The sequence below is a fragment of the Bombus flavifrons genome, chromosome 4 (assembly GCF_040668555.2).
Source record: "Bombus flavifrons isolate JBK064 chromosome 4, iyBomFlav1_principal, whole genome shotgun sequence".
Taxonomy (NCBI): domain Eukaryota; kingdom Metazoa; phylum Arthropoda; class Insecta; order Hymenoptera; family Apidae; genus Bombus; species Bombus flavifrons.
Genome location: NC_138445.1, coordinates 13,235,105 through 13,250,768, shown reverse-complemented (window position 1 = coordinate 13,250,768; position 15,664 = coordinate 13,235,105). Strand labels below are relative to the sequence as shown.

The 15,664-nt window shown below is 39.2% G+C and overlaps 1 long non-coding RNA gene across 1 annotated transcript in view; it reads left to right on the top strand.

Moving 5' to 3' along the window:
• The first annotated feature begins 1,935 nt into the window (after positions 1-1,935).
• Positions 1,936-15,664, top strand: part of LOC138179104 (uncharacterized) — a 38,676-nt gene continuing 24,947 nt past the window's right edge. The window contains exons 1-2 of the long non-coding RNA XR_011172931.1: positions 1,936-3,095; positions 8,417-8,534. This is a non-coding gene — a long non-coding RNA (uncharacterized LOC138179104). The remainder of the gene's footprint in view (positions 3,096-8,416; positions 8,535-15,664) is intronic.

Sequence of the window (15,664 nt, the reverse complement as noted above, 5' to 3'; positions counted from 1 at the left end):
GTTGCGAATCTCGTTCTGCAGATGAAGTTTAAGGGGAAAGATATATTTTACGATGAATTTATCTTGGATAAATTATAGACGTTGCTTAAGATGGTTATACAAATTGCTACGAGCAAATTTTAATTATCCGATACATATTGATGTTAATGTTTATTAGAAGTGGGGAAGATACACGAGCAAAAGATACGAGAGAGTAAAAAGTTGACAAATGAAAATATTTTAAGGAAACATTATTATATAGTACTTGTAAAGAAATTGTTAAATTCTTTAACACAAATGGAACCATTTTTGGATACTTTTAATTTCACCTCATTATCTAAAAGTGAAGTGTAAATTGAGTTAAAAAATTATAGGTTATGGTCCTGACATGATTCCTCTACATGAATTTGTTACATTTTCTAAATGGTTTCTCTTTCTCGACAAAGATTTAGTATTCCAAATATGTTCCAAATTTGCACGATTTCATTCTACGAATTGTCGATTTTCTTCACATATAAAAGAACATAAAGGAGAATTGAAGAATTGAAGTTTTGTGGAAGTATGGGGCTCAGTCAAGACTAATCTTAATCCTTCGTCGAGCTGCTGGGAAGATTGAATAGAAACAGCGGGGGTGGTATGCTCGTAAAGCATATTGAGAAACTTTTTTTTATCGTTGCCTGTATCACAAAACACTGGTTTTATTAAATTGTATATGGGAAGGGAAGGAATGTTAGGAAGGAGTGTTACATCACGGTGTCGCAAGTTGCCTTTTGACGTTGTAATTAGCGATGATTAATGAAGGCTAAAGATATTAAGGGTGGTTCGAAACAGATTCTGAGAAACTGGAAATGACATGACACTTCTATTTCTACTATATAAAATGTTATTTCAGTTTTGTGTATCGAGAAGAATTTGTTTGACAGTAGAGATAATTTTAATTGTTATCTGGTAATTATTTAAATTATGCTACAGTTATAGATATACAGTAATAAATTGTCTAACATCTTATGTATTGTAAGAACAATTAGTAATTAAAATTTTTATTTACAACCATACTATATCGTATCCTTACTATACGTGCGTGTCACGCTAGAAACTGAGATCCGAAGTCAACGAAGTCGTGGTCACCGTCGTCGTCGTCGAGTGTTAAAAAGGGTCGGGGGAAGAACAGGTTCGTGGTCGATAGGTAGAATCGGATTACGTATCGAATCGAACCCTTTCAATTTCAATTAATTGAGAAATAATTAGCAGAGTCGAGCGTGCACGATGTGACACGATGGCAGAGGAAGAGAAAGAGAGAGAGTCGATGCACCGGAGGGTAGGAGCAACGAGAAGGGTGGAACAAAGGGTGACACGGAACGTTTGTCCCAGACGTCACCGGTTCGCCGGTATTATCCTCTCAAATTGGTTATTTTCGGTAAATACCGTTTTGAAAAGCCAATAACGCTGTTTCCCCATTGTGAGATCTCACCCCGCTAGCCTCGATATATTTACGATTTTACCCCCTTCGCGACTCTTCACAGGGGTGTTCCCAAAGGTGAAACCGACAAAAGTAATCCTGAAAACGGCACAGGTGATGCCGCTGCTTTTCACTGGGAAAAAAAATATCGACGACTCCCCGTGGAACGTAAGGTAGCAGGGAAAAATCGTGCCAGGTAGAAAACTACCCTTTTCGTGATTGATGGTGGTTTCGCAGATAAAGTAGATTTTTGCTGATATAGTAAAGTTACTTGTTTTAAGTCTTAAACTTCAACGTCTCAAAATTCGATCTTGAATTTTACAGAATAATTAAATTTGTTGCATATTATGACGAGATATCAATTAGTTTTCAATATAATATCCAATGAACGAGAAAATATCTCTCATAAAACGTTGCTTTTCTAGTAATATACGAAAAATGTTAAATCTTCTTTGGAATTTTCTTTCATGGATACGATGTTAAAAAACAGAATTTGATAATGTAAGTTGATTGAAAAAATTGCAAGTAGAATGTTGTGTTAACGCAACGTTGGATCCTAAACAACCCTCGATTTTTTCGTGGCAATCGAATGAGTTCGCGTTGCCAAATTCGATGTGTATTGAGAAAAGAGAGAGAGAGAGGGAGATGCTGAAGAGCAGGTCGAAAGTGCGGAAGCCAATTTTTCGAGTGGAGGGTGCCGACGAGAACGAGACTGGGTACAGATAAAGGGATGCTCTTGCTGCGTTGACGAGCAGCGAAGTCAGGTTCTGTCGCTGACGGCGACTTTCTCATTGGGTGTTCACAAGTGGTTATAGCGTGTTTCAGGAACTGTTTTTGTATTCAGGGAAATTGGAATTGGGGTTGGGGAGGTGGGAAGTTGAAAATGTTTGCAGTTTCCGAGGGTCGATAGGTTGGAGGTTGGAGATATGTGCTTAATTGTGAGACAATGGCTGTTGTCAAATGTGGTGGATTGGTTAACTTTCCAAATTAAAAAGTAAAAAAGATTATGTGAAGAAAAGATATGGTTTATAATTTGATAAATTATAAAAGCTGATTAGAATTATTTTATGAATTGCTAGGGGCGAGTTTTGCTTATCTGACAGAAATTCGTACAAATTTTGCATAGGTATACGAACTATACAAAATTAAATTTTTTAATTCGTTGTGTTTTTTTTTTACTTCAAAATATACTATCCAAATAATTTACGAATAAAGAAGATGCATTCTTCGAACAACCCTTTAAATTCTATGAATGACACAATCAGTTAAAGACTTCATCCATATGATCACCCTCTTTCAACAACCAAACTTGCAAACACTGACAAGATTAAATCCAGTGCAATCTTAATCCGCGTCCCACTAAACTCATTAAAATCTCACGACTCTCCCACGAGACGTGGTCGGAAAGGAAGTCGACGGCCGTGGAAGAAAATGCAAGAAACGTCTAAAAGCGAGAAAGAGAAAGAAACAGTGAGAACGAAAGAGTGGCACGTGAAATTGTGCACGCCGACGCGGCACGAAACGCGCGACGACGACGACGCCGAGATGGAAGAGGAGGCGACGCGGGGTGATGTGAAAGCAAACAGACGATAGACGTAGAAAGAGAGGAAGCGAGAAGGCGCGAGAAAAGTGAGAACGAAGAGAAAGAGGGCTCAAGGTAAACCTCCCCCGGGGCGTCGGCCTTGAACTACATTTTTAATTGCGACTTCCTCGCGCTCTTCGCCCTGCTGTTCCTCCAGACGATAAAAACAAAGGAGAAACAGTTTTCTGTTGGCGGTGCCGCGCCGCCAACCACCGGCCCACCCCCTTATTCCTTTCGCCCCGTTAACCCCCTCCAGAGGCAGCGTTACCAACGGGGGCCAACTTCCAACCACCCCCCTCTTTTCTCTCTTCCGTATCCACCAGCACCCGCTCCACCTCTTCTCTAACTCCTACTCCTACAACTTCCTCTCCTCCGACTGCAACCTCCACCCCTTTTCTCCGTGCAACAAGTAGCGCGTTCATTTAAGACGTGTCGGCGTTCTTTTGTTCGTTTTAAAAAGGCAAAGCACCGACGAAGTTCCTCTTTAAGGGGGTTGGAACTGTCTCCAACCACCACGTTCGCGAAATCTGTCCGTGAGATGAAATTGCGAGGCAGAGACACGTTACGAGTTGTTCTGTCGCCTTCGCAAGATGATTAGTTAGATAGGATGTGAACGAGGGGTTGACAGAAGTTTTGTGGATTTCCATTGAATTTTCCATTTGGTGGATTTGGGTAATTGGTGCTTTGCAGCTGGTAAGGATAATTCGTTGTTGATATTGCTAGTTTGAAGTGTTGTGGTCGTTGAGATTCGAGGGGTGGTTTGTTAGTTTCGTTCGAAACGATACTGTACAGTGGAACTAAGAGTGGATGATTGATTGCAAATGTTCAATTGGACAAACGTCAAATGGGATAGTATGGTGGATAATAGATCGCAGTACGGTTAAGGAAGCTGATTCTTGTAAAATAAAAAAATATAAAGAGATTATATAATCTTAAATTACGACGTATACAAGATATGTATGTATAGACGATTGGATACATTTCTTTAACTATTTAATAAAATTTTGCTTCAATAAATTGTTATCCTTTGTTCGTTCATTCGTTCATTAGTCAATTGCAATTCTTTTTTCTTTGATATTACTTACATTTGGCAATCGTGAGTCGTTATTTGCATGAAATTCGTAATTCTGCTAATTCTCCAATATCCCCATCCTCTTCCCCTGCCAATACACCAAACCTCTAATATACTATCTCTTCTCAAATTTCATTCACGAATGTATCAAAATTCACGGACTACCCTACCTATCCTAGAACTTTGATTTTACAATACCTAAGCATTCAAGTCTTCCAAAAGGTATCTTTCATGCTCCAAAATAGGAAGCTTGGAAGACAGCCACAGGCAACCTGACCTTTCTCATCGGATGACATATGGTTGCCTCGCTTGCTATATCCGCCTAGTTAGCGCACACACGGTGTTACGGAGACGCATATACAAACTTCGCGTGGAAAAGGATGCGAGGAAGGTCCCAGCATCCCATTCAGCCCCATTCAATGGACCATCTCGCTTCGTTAACCAGTCTGTCGCATTTTTTATCCATCACCTATACGCATATATATATATATACATAGATACGGAGCCAACCCTTTTTCTCCCAATTTGAATACATTGTACCCCCGGCCGACATACATATGTATATCCGACCGATACTTTCGGTTCTTCTGATTCACCCTCTCTCCCCTTCGCAGGGTGCCCCGGCAATTATTGTACAGAATATACGAAATAAGTCGAAAATGTAGAACAAAATTTTGCCATACGACGCATGGTTTTCGAAGAAATCGAGTTTGAACATCTGTTAAGTATATTTGAACTTTTGTCGAATTCCAGACTCGAGAAGAGTGAATAATTAATTGGACGTTATTCTACGCGCGTAAATGAGTCGGCAATGTGGAATAAATTTTTTTCATAGGACATTTTGTTTACGCGAAAATAATTTGAAAATAAAATAATAAATATAATAAATATAAAATAATAATAATAAAATAATTTGAAAATTTATCATACGAGGATTCTTTAAGTTCTTTAATTCTCATTTAACGCATTCACTGCGAGACGTAATTGACGAAATGGACAACTATTATAATTAAATATAATTGCAGAGAATGTGTTAGGCACGTTGAAACTCTATTTTCTTAAAAGCCAGTCCTCAAGCGGACAAATTTTGCCCTACATTTTTCACTTGTTTTCGCATGTAAAATTATAATATTTCTTCAAAAGGAAAGAAAATAGATTTAGATTTCAAGTATACTTGAAGAACTTTTGCCTCGATTTTCTCGGAAATGAAACGTTATATACAAAAAGTTATATTTTATGTAAATTTTCGACTTGCCTTTTACAGAGAAAGTATTACAGAATTGCCTCTTTGCCGATTACATCATGATTGTCGGGACACCCTGTATATTCCTAGGTGCCCCTAGTTTCATCTCAGTTTGTTTCATTCGTTCTTCCACGTCGATTCCCTCGCACGCGTATCGCAGTTTCTACCTGGCTAACCCGACGGGGGGTTTTGTGTCGTAGCTTGACCGAGTTTCTCGTCTCTGCTTTCTCTGCTCCTTTCTTTCTACCTTCCTCCCCTACACACAACCTTCAATAAACGTGGTCCCCACGTACGGGCCGATTCTTCGACAATGCTTCTGATTTTGATTTATATGACACGAACGACAGCTTCGAATCACCGAAGGGTGCACTGCCACGGAAATTATAAATTCATGTCCCCACCCCTTAAACGCGAGCTAGCGTTTCGCTTCGGGTGATTTGCGTTCCGCGATCCAACGCGTGTCTTCTTCATCCCCCTAACGTGATTCTGTACGTGAACTAGGTTCAACGTTCATTCACTCTGTTTTGCCTTTTACGAGCCTTTGTCCCATCTGTTGATCGATCGTGACGCTGCGTGGATTCGCAAAATGCGTGTATATGGTCCTTGAAATACGTGAATGGGAAATGCGAGGGTTCGATGCGCTGCTTTGGTTTACTGGGAGAGCGAATAAAACCGATACGAGAGAACGTGCAGTTAGAGGATTTGGATTAGCCCGTTTTTGATTACGGTGACTTGTCAATGACTTGACTGTAGCTTTCATTTTTAAAACAAAAAACTCCCTCATTTTCTCAGGTGTTCTGGAAAAGCTCACATTTGTCGACCTAGCAGATTCTTAATTTCCGACTCTATCGTAATCTATAAATCCTATTTAATACAGGAAACTCCTTTACTAACCCCTGTTACAAAGAAGAAAAATCCTTAATGCTCTCGCTCTCAATTCGAAAAATTCAAAAGCGCTTCTCCTTAACGATTCTCCAGCTCCAATTTATATTAATTAATAAATAATTCACCTGAAGGGCAAAATTTTCTTCTTAGTTTGCATATAGTAGCTTCATCGTTGATGATTCGATGGTTAGTGGTGCAACATTCGGGGAGCTGGTTCGCGCCAAAGGGAGGCGACCCGACGGGGGCGTAAACGGAAGTGGGTTTCGCATGATCGGGAAACGGAACGCAGAAACGCGCTTCGAAATTAACCGCGTGCATAATTCTACACGTCGACTCGACGTCACTAGATCCGATTTGGCCTGATTTGTCCCTATAGACAGGGAACTTACGTGCATGTAATCCCAACTCGGAAGCCTGTCCTTCGTCTCATCTCGATACTTCGTGGGTCGCTGTCTCTCCGCGCGGATGCTACTCCATCAATAACTGATACTCGTCTCGTAGCTAAGGATCCTGAGTGCTTCATAGTACCCTCCTGACACACATAAGCGGAAACAGCCGCACCTAACCGTTCCAACGCGAGATTCTGCGCCCCGGATGCACTTTGTGCCGCTACTCTACTTCACTACGTGGGCTAATTTTCATGATAGTCGCTCTGGATAGAGAGGATTTGCGACGGGATCGAGATAGAGCGATTTTCGTGTCGCGGTAGAGAACTTCGCAATGCGACTGATATTTTCGTTGCTCAAGTAATTAGTAGGTATTGTGTAATTTGTATTTTTTTGAGGGAGGGGAGGGAGGATTTTAATTTCGGAGCTTTGTATTACGATTTCGTGGTACTTTTTCCTTTTCAGTTGTATCTTTTACTGATATATGTTTTGAAACTTTCTGGGATGGATCGGTTTAATTCTTGAAGATTAATGGAATAATTAAAGATTCGAAAGCAAACGTAATTAAAAAAAAAAAGAAGGTAAAAGATAGTTTAGATATTATAAAATATGATTGTAATATCATACAATGGCATAAATATAATGTAAATGTATAATACTATGTATTGTAGTATAATAGTAATTATACGTAGGTATAAAATCATAGAATGTATATTGGATAAGACAAGTAAAATGTGCAGTTCGATTTATTCTACACATCCGACTTATTCAACCACTGGCTCCTTCCAATCATACGTTTAAAGATTTCACACGGACAACACACAATCCTGCCACGTGTCACCACGCATTTCAGTCTCCATGTGCATTCTTAGAAGCCCTTCTCTCTTGCAGCCGATATTCTCACATAGATATTCCATCTTTTCCACTTTGTGCCCAAGCACTCGTCAGCCTTGCTACATCCACAAGTTACTCAATTACATATCACAGTATTTATTTCTTGAGAAAAGATCTGACATGACGAAATCACGATAATTTCTACTCAAATTGCACGTTTGTTATTTATCGATAAGAGTGAAGAAATACAATTTAAATTATAATCTTCAAGTTTTATAAATTATAATTTCCGCTTCATGCAAAGAAACTCATCGTAGATTACATTTAACCTCACACAGACAACTCAAGAATCATTTCACAATACATATTCTAATACACAGAACAGCAAACCATCTAAAAAGGTTTCAATCTTCTTCAATCCCTCTTCAATTCAATAATTCACGAAATCAATTGTACCGATTGATCGTATTCTTCTACTCGAAAAGAAATTTATTTCGAATGGTAATAATTAAAGTCTCGTTGAGGAACCGCGGCGGGTTCGATATTACACAAATATTTAATACACCTTCGAAAGCTGTATTAAGGAATTTCAGAAGCTTGTTCTCAAGAAGAACCATCCTGATTTCCAGACTGGTAACGTCACGTAACGAATCTCGAAATGGGAAAAGGGCCAGAGGATCCGTGGTTGAAGGGTGTCGCAGCTCTCACGGCTTTCCGACGGCTGTCGTAGCGAAAGGGTTACATGAAAACTCCTCGTCTCGACGACAAAGGGGGTCTTATCTCGAATTTCTAAAGTCCTACCTTCCTGTCTCTCGCAACGCTCGACATTCCTTCACCCCTTAGCTACCTCGGCCCTTTTCATCCCCGCGCAAACCTTTCACGGGAGGATTCCTCGCTTGAGATATCGTTCGTTATTAGCGGTGTTTCATACGGTACAGCGGTGTATCCTGATATTTTTTCCCCTCCTTTCTCACAGAGGTATGCTGTCTTTTAAAGGATCGCAACGTGAAGAAGAACGAGTGCGAAACGCCAGGGGAGTTCGCGATGCAAGAAAAAATCGCTCGGGGTGAAGATGCTGGTTAATGAGTTCGAATGTAAGTAATTTCAACATGATCTGTTCCTTTGTGAAGAAGGATATTAATTTCAGAGATCGAGTTGAGCAGAGTTGAGTGGATTATCTTATAATGATTTGAGTTATTTGATTAATTTATTATGGTCACATCTTGGGTGTAAATAGGTATGATGAATATACAGTGGCTAGAAAAAGTATGTACAGATACTTTCTTTCGCAATAAAACACTTTTCATCATACTCTACATTTCATTTTCACAGTATCAAAATTTTGTAGTTATATGAAGTTATATGATTTATAGAAGAATTACTTTACAAAAAAAATCACTTGTACTTTGAAATTATTCTACTCAAGTGTGAGATTGTATAAATAAATTGAATTTATTAGCTTCTACCATCGTCTAGAAAAAGATACAGCAAGACGGTGCCAAATGCATACCGAGGTACATAAATTTTTATGTAAATTAATAATCCATATAGTATGTACTTTATATGGTCTGATATCATTCAGCATCTCTGAATGCAATCTTGACATCGTTTAACATACTTGTAATTGATACAAGGTTTCTTGGAAACGAAAAAGTATTAAGTTTAGAAATTATTCTCTGGCATAAAATGTATCTAAAATAATTGGAATCAGGTTTTCTCTTCATTCATTCACCGCTAATATATCGCAGCATTAGATACAATTATCTCTAAACAACATATACATATACAAACATCTCGATAACAGCGATGCTTACCTATCATTTGCACGAAGTATACGATAAACACTCCCCTCCCACCAAGAATTTAAAGACAGCCGCAAGATGGAAATAGGGGAAAAGGAGAATCACGTCTCGCGTGAAATTCAGTGCACGTAATAAATTCACGGAGAAAGTTGTCGCAGTAAAAGTAAAAGAGCGGAATGGGGTAGGAGGGGTTTGGAAGGAGTAACCACGTGCTAAGAGTCGCTGAACGAACGAACGGGTCCGCTTAAATAACGCGTCGTGGCGCGCTGGATCCCGGTGAATAGCGCGAAGTAGTTAGAAAAATGTCTTACTTAAGAGAGAAAGTTCGTCGACCGGGGATCGTTGCGACGACGACGACGACGACGGCGACGACCCTGGCCCAGAAACAAAGGCGGGAAGAAGAAGCTTGTGAATAATTCAAGTGCGCGCGAAATGAGGAAAGAGTTCGCCGTTGAAAAGTTTTCTCGAGGAATTTTACGCGGCCTGCTTTTCTTTGATCGCCGTGCGCGCCCTTGAAAACTCTTCGCAGGAAGCCGTCTCTTAATTGAACTGCCGCCCCCTCGAAGACCTTTAAAGACGTTCCCTCGTTACCTATCTCGAATCGATTCTCATCGACGTCGCACAAGTAATTTGTACCTTTGAAACGCGATAAAAAACATTTTAATTTTCTTCGCCGTATAATTTGATACGCACAGTGAACCTTAAGATTCGAATACCACTGTTCAAGAGATTATTATTGCTTTATACATTCGTTTATAATAACGTGACTCGATCGATTGTTTTTTTTAATTCTAGTTGGTATATGTATTCTAGTTAGTAGAAACATAAATTTTATTCATACAATGTTGTATAAGCGATAAAGTACATAATAGCGAAATATGTTTATTAAATTAAAAAAAATTAAAAATAGTAAAAAGATTCCACTGCTTTCGTTGTATTCATAAAAATATCAATTTCCATGAATAGCCTCAGTCTGGTAATAAACACTTATAGATAATCTATATATGAATCATCTAAACCAAAATACTTGACATTAAATGCCAATAATATTTAATACTTACAATAAATTTCTATGCTCCATTTTCTTAGTCATGTGTCGTCTACAAAAATATAAAACTGCATAAAAATCTGCGATCTACTTATCGTCACCAAACTATACCACTTTAACTAAATCAACACCCAACCTCTCTCTTTCTTACGCGACACTACATCAAACACGAGAAGCAGAGCATTCGCCAGGACCTACCTCAAGAACTCGCTCGAAAGGGAGGAAAGGGTTTAGAGCTCGACGACGTCGGCGTAACCGTAAAATTCTCGGTTCACAGGGGGCGGGGAGGGGATTCGTGTCTGGTTATGTTAGTCGAAGGGAAAGGTAACGGCCGAGAAAAGGCCCGGTGGAGAGGAGAGGGACAGCACGGGGTCCCTAAAAACAAAAGGCAACGCGGGGGCAAATTATGGATTCAAACGGCCGTCTTTTGTCTTTTCATGTTTATTTCTTTGTTTTACCATCGTCGGCATTGTTTCAGCGGAGCGACAGAAAGCCAAAGGGGTTGCGTTGGGGGGGTGGAAGGTCAGGCTTTGCCTTTGTGGGAACTACGGGTAGCTTTGTTATTCCTCCAGCTTTTTTCTCTGTCCGCGAGCCTCTCCTTTCTTTCTTCCTCTTGTTTCACCGGCTGACCCGTGCCGCTGTTTTTCCTTTCCCTTCTTTCTTTTCTCATGTTTCTCCCTTTTTCTTCACCCTTTTGTATTCTTGAAACGCGCGTCGTGCGTCGTGGTAACTGACAGCAGCGGCGGAGTTCGATCGCTCGTTCATGGACCTCGGGAGGTCGTACCGGCTGCTCTCCGTGAAACGTTTCGCTATTATTCGCTGCAATTGCGATCGCTTCTCGTTAGTCCAATGAGACCGTTTTTTGGAACCGCTGCAAGCCCGTTCTGTTCGATGTCTTCTTTGCTTTTGTACGAATCATGATAGGTTGCTACCTATTGGTTTATTACGTTCATTACACATTGAATTTGTGTCACGAATGCTGCATGCTGGTTTCACATAACCTTTGTAGAAGTTCTTGTTATTTCTATAGTGGAAATATTTCTATATCGGTTCTTAGTATTAATACCGACGGGAATATAAAAGATTCGATTTTGATTTTATCGGACATGTGCACTTTAGAGACATATAGGTCCTTTATCATATAAAATGATACAATTTTTGTCCCTGTTAGTTTCACGTCAAAGAGCAAGTATAATGATGCGATGAATGATAAATTAGGCAACTATAAAATTATTTAATACAATTATTTATTATTCTTATTATTAATTACTTATTATTATTTATTTATCTTATAATGTAGCACCAAGTAGTCTTGCAAAACTAGTGGTACCATTTATTGAGCGTGTATATGATATATTATACTAATACATAATTTAAGTATAATGTATCTTTAAGATTGCAAATTACAGACCTCTTATTCTCCCTTACAATTTACTACACACTTAAAATATATTCTTACTTGAAAGAATAAATTTTCACATACGAATTTCTCTACTTCCCTTACAGTTTACCATACGCTTGAAAACTGATTTAAAACCCACGACTCTTTTCATTTCTGTTATATTCAATCTCTCCGAATCCCGTCATATATTCCAAACTACTACGAGAAATTCCTCAATGTACACACAATATGCTCATCCTCTCGATCAAGTCGCAAGTAGGCCAACTAAAATTCCACGTAAATCGAGACGATCGAAACCGAATGAATTTTGCATGGATTCTCGACTACTTCGAGGATGCTGAACGATCGTCCGCGAAAACGATAGCTGGACGGTTATTTCGAGTCGATTAAATGACTCGATTACTCGGCGGACTGTCGTCCTCTATGCCCTTAGGTTGCAAGCATGAATCTTTTACTGGAACAGAACGTGGAACGTCGAAACGAAAGGGATGGAAAGGAAACATCTTACTGTGCACGAAATTTGCACGCGCAAACGACCCACCTCATAGTGGTAAACTGACAACGAACGTGACGTCGTTTAAAGATTCACGAGAATCGATGAACCTTTGAACCGGAAGAATCGGGAAAATTCTCGGGATTTTCGACAGGGGAGAAATGTCATTTTCGGCCACCGCCAGGACGAAGACCTTTATCGAGACGAAGATTAATTTTCGATCGTCCAAAGATCCTCAGATAGCCACGTAAAATTTGTTAGACGTTATAAAGGAGTCATTAGTTTGTGAAATTTATGGACAGTTTAAAAAAGGTCAGAAATTTGTCAAATTTGTGGGTAGTCATAAGTTATTAAGGAGTCAGCGATTTATGAAATTTCTCAAATTTATTGGAGAGTAATGTGAAATTTACGAAGAAGTTGGGAATTTGTGAAATATATGAGAAGATTATGAAGAAATCATAAAACTTGTTAACAATTGTTATAAATTTCATGCTTCTTATATCGAAAATAACTGACATAATAAGTCCAGTACGTCATTACAATGCACAAGGGAGTCATCAAAGTTTTGAAGCTATTTCTCTTTTTCTTTTTTAATTTTCGGGTAAAATTACTCTCGCCCAAGTCACATAATAATTTAACAAGAACGATCATTAAAACAGCTTTAAAGTTTCGTCCGAAGGAGATTCCCTAATTCACTTTAAACTTCAAAAATATCGACAGCAACTCGTTCCCTGTTCGACAAGAATTCTGAAGAAGAGAAAGCAGCTTTCCAGTGAAATTACATCGATTAATCTCCCAGAAAATCTCACTCCTTATTTACCAAGGCGAGCGCGACATAATAGACAGCAGGAGCGAAGAATGCGGAACGAGCTGGTTACTTGATCCAAGAACCTTTGAATTAATCGAGGGAGGCTCGAATAGAGCAATAATTGAATGTTCATAGCACTATTAAGCCGCCAACTAGAATCTCAATTACCATATATCCTCCCCCCCCCAAAAATCCCACAAAAAACACATTATACATCAATCAAATAATCATACGCTACTATAAAATAATAACTATACATCATATCTATGAAACTACCCAAAATTTATCGATTTCTATATGTAATAGTCCATCTGGCATGGCATATTATTAAGGAACAATGTTTTTCTTTAAACAATATATTCATTGGAGAAAAAAAACAGTAGGAACATAGTATACTCTTGTTTTATAAATATAGAGCCAGTATATTTAATATGTAAAGAATGTAAAGAATATTTGATCATTAGAAATTTCGCTTCTCTAATTGCAAGTGGAATCAGACAAATAGTAAATTGTCTTTGGCTGTACAAACCATAGGCGTTCGAGTGTGTATAGCCATTATTTAACTAATTTAATTTATTAGTATACCATATCATAGAATAACCTCGTATTTTCATACACAGATAATTCATTCGACTAGAATATCATTGAAAATGACATTGACGATAATGATTTAGGAGCTTGATCTAAATTTTGGAGTACTATATCATCCAATTTGCGCACAAACATGTAAAATGTTTATCGAAATAACGAAGACGCAAAGACAGAATATCGAGGCCTACTAATATAATAATCGTTTGTTTGATTACTTTTATGATCGCTGCGGAATATATACTTGCACCAAATATTTTATAGCTTCTATGTACATTTACGGAATTGTCTTAAACTTTACTTACATAATCACTACGATGGTAGTGAAATTTCAAAATGTTTCATTAATAGATTATCTTCATAAAAAATTTCTACTGGTATTCGAATACTTTTTTAAGCAACTCTATTTTTCACTGATAGCGTACACCAAACAATTAATCAGTCCCATTCCTCTTCCCTCATCCTCGCCAAACAGCTACCTTGTGTCTCGACCGGAGTCGTTCCATCGCTCGAACAATCTCTATTCCGCGCGACTCAACGCGGTAACGCCGTCGGAAACGAGACGTCTGTGTGTTCCTCGTTCTACCGCCTCTCGCCAACCCACCCCCGTTGGTGAAACGAGGTCCGTGAAAAACCAGACGCCGCCGCTTACTTTCGAAATTTCCTTGCACGCTGGTCAGGCACACGACCTTCTCTCTCTCGGTCGTCGAGGGATCGTCGACGAGGGTTGAAGGGACACGTTCGGGGGTAGGGACGCGGTACATAGAAAAGGACACTCTCAGTTGAACGAACATTGGATAAAAAGAGATAGACTGGGAGGTAGAACAGGAATGGGTGATGCGAAGGGTAGCAGAGCGGGTTGGCGCGGCGCGGCGGTCGGCAAGGACCACGAGATCAATATGTATGTTGGGGGATGTGGACCACGTGGGTCGGGGGTGGCCAGCAACTGCCGGCTGCTGATTGGCCAACGGCCACCCCATGGCCACGCCCACTCCCACACACGCTGTCTTAAAGCCTCGACGAAGCGGCAGCCACCCTATATACCTTGGTGAACAGCCACCGCAAAAGCAGAGGGACGCTGGGGGTGGCTGGATGCACGATGCCAACACTCTCTACCCCGCTAACACTGTTACCGAATTCGGTGGAATCATCGAAAATTGAAAACCGGCTTGGCTTGTCCTTTCCTTTTCTCTTTCTAGTTATCGACGAATTTTCTGGGAAACTACCCTCCCCCCGCGCTTCCCCTTTTTGAGTCTATAGCGGTGTAATCTGATTAAACGGATACTAAAGTGTAGGTAGAATGGTTGGAATTTTGGAGAATAGTAGGGAACAGGTTTTTGGAGGATAACAGGTGAACGAGAGACCAATGGATAGATGGAATACTGGTTTCGCGAGCGGCCAAGCTTGTTTCATCGTGGCAGCTTTCTCGTCTGATTTACATTCGCGCTGACTCGGGCGTCATGATCGAGTCGAGGGGTGCACGGGAGAACAGGTTACGGAATGATGGATAACTTTATATGTGTACGTGATAATGAGGAGAAAGTTTGTAGAGATTTGTGGGTGCGTTTTGAAGTTTTACTTGTCGTGATTTTTTGTGTCTCCTATGTAAAATTCTTTTAAATAATACTGAAAGAACAAATGAAGGTTAAAAAGTCAGTTTTATAAATCACAAGTTATTTAACCGTTCTACTTATTGTTAATTTGTGAACGAGATAATTATATTTTTCAAATTGTAACTTTTACCTTCATTAATATCATTAGATGGTAAATTATTATGTAAAAAGAACAGGCTTCTATATTTTATCTATCTTTTTGGATTATATTTATCTTGTATATACGCTATACGATACATAAAGATTCTTCTTATCATACAGCTCATGAAACTGCTAGGAAACAATATCCATATATAAGAATGTTAGTCGAGAAATATATATAAGTGATAGCTACAAGTATAATACACACGATACAATACATAATGATACGTACGATACATAAAACCCAAGTTTTAAAAATTATGGGATGAGACACTCATTGAAACTTAGAATCTTCTATAACAAATTATCAAATACAATACAAATTTGAA